The sequence below is a fragment of the Acomys minous genome, assembly GCF_964271855.1.
Source record: "Acomys minous genome assembly, chromosome: 14".
NCBI classification, from domain to species: domain Eukaryota; kingdom Metazoa; phylum Chordata; class Mammalia; order Rodentia; family Muridae; genus Acomys; species Acomys minous.
Window position 1 is genome coordinate 99052447 of NC_140496.1, and position 8802 is coordinate 99061248.

Consider the following 8802-nt stretch of genomic DNA (forward strand, 5'->3'; position numbering starts at 1 on the left):
AACACATAGTTAATATATACACATATATTTCTAATATATATGTATATAGATACTAAAGTGTGTGACTTCAGAGATAGGAGAGAGATAAATTGAACTCCGGCAAGAGCTAAGGAAACATGATTGCAATTAAGGCATGGAAATTGGATACCCCATGCGGTACAGCTCCAGCAGCAGGGGGAGGAGTTCTAACTTTGTCCTATAGGGAGGCATTCCAGCAGAGGTGAGGCAGGGTTAGGAAGGAAAAGTGAACTCCGTTGTAGAAGCGCAGTGGTGGGTGGGGGAGCGCCACCTGGTGTTTCTGGATTGTCCCTGGCCAGGTGTAAATAGACCAGGTTACAAAGAATGGAAAGATTTGGAAAGTGGTGTATGAGGGTTAGAGCCAGTCTATGATGCATGGCAAGACCTCGCCTAAAGAAACATAAACAAAAGCACCATGAGAACAAAGCGGCATTGTTATAATCTGGCATGAAATAACACCACATGTGTGTATTTGAGAACAATAACACACCCTGTAAGACTCTCTTGGGTCCTAACCTCAATCAGAGATAGTTTTTATATTTAACGTTAATTAAAACGTTACCATTACACCTATATCTAATCATTTATATTTTATATATGCACATACACAGATATGCAGCAATTAGTGGGATATCCAAAGTAAATCAAACTGTCATAAAGCCCAGAAGATGACAGTTGTTATCTGGCAAGATTCGTGTAATGCCATCAGCTTTATGAGCTTGGACTTAGAGCTCTGAAACCTTCTGTGATCGTGCAGAGTGAAATTTACCATAGTAAACTACTCTAGGGACTTCATAGCACATATTTTGAGTGTGAAGACACGCAGCTAGAAGATCAAACTTGTGCAACCAACTATGGAAATCAGTGTGCAGGTTCCTCAGGAAATTGGCCGTGGATCTACCACATGACCCAGCCGCATCGCTTCTGGGCACACATCCACAGGACCCCCATAGTCTACCACTGCTCTCCCCACTCACCTCTAATCATCATTGTTCTGTTCATGGTAGCCATGGAAACAGCCTAGATGGCCATCAACTGACGGATGGATAATGAAAATGTGGTGCATCTACACAGTCAAAAAATGAAATTTATGAGCTGTGAAATTCACAGGTGTGCAAATGGAACTGCAAAAATCATTTGCAGCTTTAAAAACAACAACAACAATGACAACACGAGCTTCTGGGGATCAAACTCAGGTCCTCGTTCTTGTAAGACAAACTCCTGACTATGCTATGTATCCAACCTCTTACTAACTGCTTTTTTTTGGATGTTATTGTAAGTAGTATTTAAAAATTTTAATTTCCCACCTTTTTATATATATGTAGAAATGGATCTGATATTTTTGCCCATTACTCTTGAGCACAGTATTTTAAAACTTGCATGTTAGTTTTCGCACTGAGTTTTAGAGGTGGTGATAGTCCTTTTACAAAGATAAGTGTGCTGTTTACAATGGACTGTTCTCCTCTTCCTATTCCCTCTTATTGGTTTAGACACTGCCAGCATCTCCAGTAAAATCTTAGATCGATGAGGCAAGAGTGTTCTGATAACTAAATTACCACTATTATAAGTGAAAGTTCATAGGGTTTGTTGTTGTGGTTGTTTGAGACGGGGTTTCTTTGTGTAGCCTTGGCTATCTTGGACTTGCTTTGTAGACCAGGCTGGCCTTGAACTCTCAGAGATCTGCTTGCCTCTGCCTCCCCAAGTGCTGAGATGTGTAGGTGTGCACCACCACACCTGGCTTGTAATAATGTTTGATAGGCCTTCTGGGTAATTTTAATATTTAACCAGTTTTGAGACTCATGAACTTGCATATAATTTCAAATTGCCAAGGCCTTCAGCCTTATTCGCTTTCACTCGTTCCATGAATTTTCAGCTCCTTCCAAGCTACTGTCATATTATAAAGGGGCAATGTCTGACTTATGGGAATCCTTGTCTTATGCTTTTATTTCTCCTATTATGTTCATCTCTCAGGGATCTTACCTACCGAGAGCTCCACACCTTCTTAGAACGCATAGTTCCCACCCCAGTGTCAACAGATCTGACAGAGAACTCTGGCTGCGGTGACTTGGGCTTTTCCCAGTCTCCATGGTCAGCTTGTTCCAGTTCTGTAACCAGTACCTAACCGGGCTACAGATTACGTCGGGAACGAAGCTAGGTAGACATTGGTGATCTGAAGGGGGATTGGTTGGGACCAACGGGATAGGAAGCAAATCATAGGGAGATGCAACATGTCTCTGCTTGTGCCTTCTGTGGCCCTATACCTATATAAAACGTGGCTCCCAGCCCAGTCCTATTTGGCTTGTACTGTCCATCACTTGGCACCTCTGGAGGCTTCTTTCTTTACAGGTTTTCCTCTCTTCAGGAGGACCCCATTCTTCCACTCTGCTTACATGCCCTTCCCATCCCGCCATGCCACAGGCAGGATGGCAGGGTGGACTTTCTTCCTCAGCCATGAAATCTTTCCAGTCAGAGATAGCCCAGAAGAATACACTGATGGATAATGCTGGCTGTTCTCAAAGATGAGAGAGACAGGACCTTTGCTGTCATGCAAGCAACATTTAAAACATTGAATTTCTGAGGGCATTTTTGTTGAAGGCACTCGATATATGACTTGTCATGTTGCGCTGAACCTGAAGAAACAAGACTTCACTGACAGGCGGTAGATAGGGCAGGAGAGCAGTGTCTGAGGGAGGCAGAGGGATTTCTCTGCAAATGTGTGAGCCTGGAAACAGTGTTCTAAAAATCACCGCAAGAAGTTCCCTTGGCCTGTGTGAATCGGTGAGCCGCTTCCTGTGACTGTAAAACGAGGAGGGCGTATTAACGTTTTCTTTCCACTGGTCTATCCTTGCCAAGAATTCTAACGCCACCCTCTACCTGGTTCTACAGCAAAGAGCCACGTGTCCTTCAGAAGGAGTGTCTGTAAGTTTGGGTGTTGCTTGTCATCAGTAGATACCCCCTTCTTTCTGAAGAGCAGGAACGGTAGCGCACAAGCTGCAAGCCAGGCTGCAGGGAAAGCAGCAGTTCACGGGATAGCTTTAAACACATGGGGCACGGGCTAATCAATTAAGTTCAAAACGCAATGTAAAGCAAGCATACAGAACAACGTAAAGCAAGCACACAGAACAATGTAAAGCAAGCACACAGAAATTTGATATTTTTTTTTAATGTCTAGAACTGTGCTGGTGAAATTAAAGCCCAGAAATGCGATAGGAGAGGCGTCTTTATCTCCTTCCTATTCAGTCGTATTGATTTGATTAACTTCCTCCTCTAAGTCCAAGATGCTAAATCCCATGAGGGCGAGGATTACATCTGTCTAGTGATTATTGCAGATGCACAGCAAGTATTAGTGAAACAAGTGATAGGAAATCAGGGAGGAACAACTGAAGTGTTGGGTACCAGAATTAAAAAAAAAGATGTATTTTTGTTATTTTAACTTAGGTGCATCTGTGTGTTTCTGTGTGAGTATACACTATGTGTGCAAGTGTCCCCAGAGGCCAGAAGACAGCATGGGATCTTTTGGAGCTGGAGTTACAGGAAGTTGTTTTTTTAGTGGTCTGACATGGGTGCTGAGAACTGAACTCCCTCTGGAAGAGCATTTGGTACCTTAAACTGCTGAGCCTTCTCTGCATCCCTGGGGTGATGGCAGTTGACAGATGCCTATGCATTACAGATGCTGCTTCACACTTATTCCTAAGCACAGCTCTGAAGGAAATACACTATTGTAATGTCACAGACAGGAGCCCTGGGAAACACAGCTTACATGCTTGACTATTTACTGTGTATTGGAGCCTATGTTAGGAAGTTTATATACATCACATCTATAAATTCTCAAATACCATAAAATAAGTGGCTGTATTCTTACCTTATAAACTAAGAAGAAAACTGGCGTATGTTTAATATGCATTGTCTCTAAGATTCAAATCCACATTCCCGACTACAAATTAAACGGAAATAGTCGTGTGTTCTATGGATGAAGTTGTGGGGTGTTGTTTCCTGTGAGTTCACTTACTGACGCGTATGTATTATTTGAAGCCACTTGTAAACTCAGCTTTGCCAGAAGCACTTACTATAAACAAAAGCAACTTTGCGAGGTGATGGCAGTGTTGAGTTTTAAAGGTTTGTAATATACTGAAGTGAGTATCAGGGACACACCACCCTCTACAACAATAGAGCTCGACCTCACATATCTATTTGAGAGAATCAGGTCACAAAGTGGGGTACTGGACTACCCCACGTGGGAGAAGCACATCAAAGGCGGGTACTCCATGCTGTTAGATAGGAGGACGATGGTCACCTCTGTGAAAGGTGACCCTGAAGGGACCAGGACTGTGGCGTCTGGCTGGAATGCTGCTAAACAGTCTCTTTTTTCTTATTGGTCATGGCATTGCTAGGAAAACATCAGAAATGACCCCAGGGCCACGGTTTCCATTTAGAAAGATCCAGAGGAGAGATTAGAAAAACAATTGAACAAGGTATCACATAGCATAAATATTGTCACTTACCCTCCCTGGCCTGGTTCTGTGCCTCCATGGATGAAAATGTCCGGACTGTTCTTATGTCCTCATTTATTTGACAGGTGGCTGTGAAGAATTTACCACAGATTCAATTCTTCTTCATGAATCATAACTCTGTCACTCTCTGCCCACTACTCTCATGTAACTAATGCTGAATAAAAAAGGTAAACAACAAATATTCTAAAATGTCAGCTAGTGTTAATTGCTTTATACATAATCTTATAATGAAACCATCATGGTGACTTTGCGGCTGCTTAAAACTGGAGTGCTAAGAAAGCCCTCCCCCCCCCCCCCCCCCCCGGAATAAGACATAAAAAAAGTCACTAAAATTGAGTAGACAGAGCAACAGTCGCAAAGCTGCCCCGTGGCTCGGTGCTGCTGTTTTCTATAGGGGACGACAGGCTAAGGGGGCTGCATTTCTCAGTTGAGAAGTAAGATTTTCACTGTCTTTGGACAAGTTTGCCCCTGTGTCTTTCAGAGCGACTTGGAACTGGGTGGTGCTGTAAAAAAGGTCAGAGGGCAAATGCAAAGTGAAATTGAAAGACTATGTTAGGCTGAAGAAGATTCACATAAGATTCGAACCAGCCTAAGTACCAGATAAAGACCGGTTGGACAGTTAAGAGGAAGTAAGTCCACGTTTGTTATTGCATAAGCCTTAAGGACATAGTTCAGTTATCGGCTGTTTTTCCTTACTGATGTGGGGTGACTCAACATTTCCCTCCAGAGGAATCGTATGTCCTCCTTGTAGCTTCTGCGGTCCCGGCTCCTTTGTTGTCCTTTTGTCAGCCCTGGGACTGACTCATTTCAACTGATAGCCAAGAGAAAAACGAACAGATATTTAGTAAGTATGGTGGTAGGTATCAGAGCTACACCATGAGTCAGGGCTTATCTAAGCACCGCACCATCTGGAAAGAAACACGCACACGTAAATGGCAGTTACAGAACAGAGCTAGAGCGAACCCAGGGCCTGCAGAAAGTTACCACCTTTGGGGGAGGATGTAGAGCATCCTTCCCAGGAGATTCAACACCTGTCTTAATCAATACGCTATTTACCAGGGGACCATAGGATATGCAAATGGCGGACAATGGAAGAATTCACGGAGAATGAGAAGAGACGCAGTGAGAGGAACGGTGACATAGAGATTACCAGCAGTCCACAGAGCTGGAAGTTAGACCCCTCTGCATGGCATGAGCAACTATGAGAACAGAGACTTAAAAGGAACTCTGGGAGAAGCTCTCGAAGGGCATCGCCAGTTACACAAACAGGCCTCTAACTCCCATTTGCAATCTGGAGTCGAGTCTGGTTTTACCAAGGGGCGTGGCAGAATCAGTTTCGCTTGTAGAAGTACTTCAGCTGTACAGCTGTAGAGTGAGCGGCGCTTGCAGACAGGTCTTCTTGCCAGTGCCGATGTCTCTCTTGTGTGAATGAGAAAGAACAGCTTGGAAATTAGAATGCGTGCCACCGCTCTTCACAGAAGTGATCGAATTGTGCTCCCTCAACCCTGATCCAGCCTGGGAGCTGGGCTGGACTGCATTTCTAGTCGCACGCTCCGCGCTTGCGCGGTGGCTCATGACCCTTCTTTTTGGAGGAGAATTTTGCAGTGAATATGGAGATGCCTGGGCTGTGGGCCAGGGAAACAGGCTGGAGGCTCATTGAAATAATAAGATTTTGTAGGTCTTGGTGGTTTCCAGGATCGAGAGGGACAGGAAATACGGGCAGGGGTGTCTCTATTTTTGTGAGTGTTTTACGTATTCAGTCCTCTGCCCTCCCCTTTCTCTAACACACTCTCTCTAAAGGTGCAACCCTGTGTCCTCCAGTGAGTTCACTCTGCAGTTGAGGAGGCCTAGGGCAACAAATAAATAACTGTCCCTGGGTACCACAATACTAAATAAAGACTCAAAAAGAGAGTGATCCATTCAGTTTGGGAGTGTGCTGGGAAACAGGAGGGGCATGTGGTCCAAAGGCAGACAAGGGAGGTGGAAGAGGATTGAATACTTAGGAAGAAGCAGAGGATATGATGCTCCTAACACAGGCATGGAGCCTAAAAACAAAACAGGGCAGGCTTTAGGCAGAACTAGGAATCTCTGGTTTCACCTGTGGTCCTACAGGGAACAGTGCTGTGAGGGATGAGAGGATGAGGAAAGGACCGGGTGGTAATGAGGCCCCTTCATTGGCTAGTTGTGTGCTCCTGTAAGTGATAAAAAGGAGTTGGGTGGAGAGCGGGGACTGACTTTGACATGAACTCTGGTGCCCCATATTTGACCACCTCCCCTTAGTGGGGAGGCCTGGTGGCACTCACAGAAAGAATAAGCAGGCTACCAAGATGAGACTTGATAGCCTATGACCATATAGAGTGGGGGAGGTTCCCTTCGGTCATAGACCTAGGGGAGGGGAATAGGATAAAAGCAGGAGGGAGGGAGGAATGGGAGGATACAAGTGATGGGATGGCAATTGAGTTGTAATCTGAATAAATTAATTTTAAAAACCCCACATAATTCTGAAAGCCCCTAATGTTTTCAATTACCATGCACTAAATAAATACTATCTAAAAAATGATAAAAAGGGATGAACATGGTGTATATGCACATCAAATTTTATATAACCAGCCAGAAGGAAAAACAAAATCATGACATTTTGGGAGAATGAATAGAACTGGAAATTATTAAGCTGCTAGTAGAAAGTATAGTCTCTACCTGGTCTTTCTGTATTTTATCTAACCTCCGCATCTATAGCCCTCACTCATCTGTGCTCCAGAAGTGCAGAGATGGCCTCGGAAAATAAGATATATTTGGTAATGACTTTAACGAGATTCGTTTTAGTAAAGAAAGAATGAAGAATAAGTAAACAGAGAAAATACGTAAACATAATTGCTTCAATCATTTTGGTGAAACATACCATACACTAATAGAGATTCGAAGTAAAATATAGTTAAGGGAAGTTAAATTTGAAGAGGCAAGAAGTACTATAAGAAACATATATACACAAACATGGAATTGACATGTGAGGAAAAACAGTAGGATTTGTCTCTGTGAGTCTGGGACAATCTGCTTACATAATATTTTCAAGTTCTATCCATTCTCCTAAAATGTCATGATTTTATTTTTATTTCTGGCTGGTTATATAAAATTTGATGTGCGTCCACAGTTTCCTCGCCTGTTTGTCTGTTGATGGAGCATGTAGGGCATTCCCTTTCATAGCCATTGTGAATAGTGAGCACTGCAATAAAGAGGCACGGAGCAAGTGCCTCTGTGACTGGGGTAGAGGCTTGTTAATGTCGGTCTGGGGTCTGGAAAGACTCAGGGCAGAATCTCTGGGGATGGATGCGGAAACCCTTACAGTTCACTTTGTCTCTTGGGTCGCCCGAGCTGATGGCTCAGGTGACTGATTGATCAGAATTGAAAGAAGAAAGATGGAAGGAAGCCCAAGCAGAGTTCCTTCTCTAGAGACTGGCTGTACTGCAGCCAAGGAGGATAACTTAAACTGACCACAGTTTTCCTACAGCCAGGGCTATAAAAGCGGCTTCTAGCAAAAAACTTCACAGGGAGTCATAAAAGGAGGCTCTTTGATCTGTACATAGGCCTATCTTTGGAGGTATGCCAGCTAGTCTGAAAAGGCTGATGGGGAGGCCTACGTCTGTTAAATTTATCTGTGAGTCTACAGGGGGATAAGAAATAAGAGAGAGATAGAAAATAACACACACACACACACACACTCACACACACACTCACACTCACAAGAAAAGGTGGATGAAGTTAGGTATCTTAACTTCAACTGGATGAAGTCAAGCATCCTAATGTCAATGCTGTTTACTGTTGGTCATCGTACTTAGACTTCTGAGAAAAGGGAGCTACCTCATAGTCAAAAATGACAATTAATCACAAAAACAGATGAGTTCTAAAATACAGCAGGTTACATGCTTTAAAACTAAACACTTCTTATGTATGTATCCATTACGTAAGTTCATAGTGAGTTCAGAGGGACAAAGGTTGACAAGGTGGAAAGGCTAACAGGATCTAGAAGTTACAAGAATATATGTCTTCTCAATTAGGACTGACCTGGCCACACACTTTCCAGTTATCTCTTAGTTCATAGTAAGTTTAAGACAATACTTTTTATCGGTCTTTCATTCTAAGAAGCAAAACAAATTTATAATGATGGCGTATGATGCCATAAAGTGAAAAAGTATCAGGAATTATAAAAGTTTGTATATTTGGACATTAAGGTTTGTACTTAATTTAGACATTTCTAGGTAGCCCCATTATATCTTGG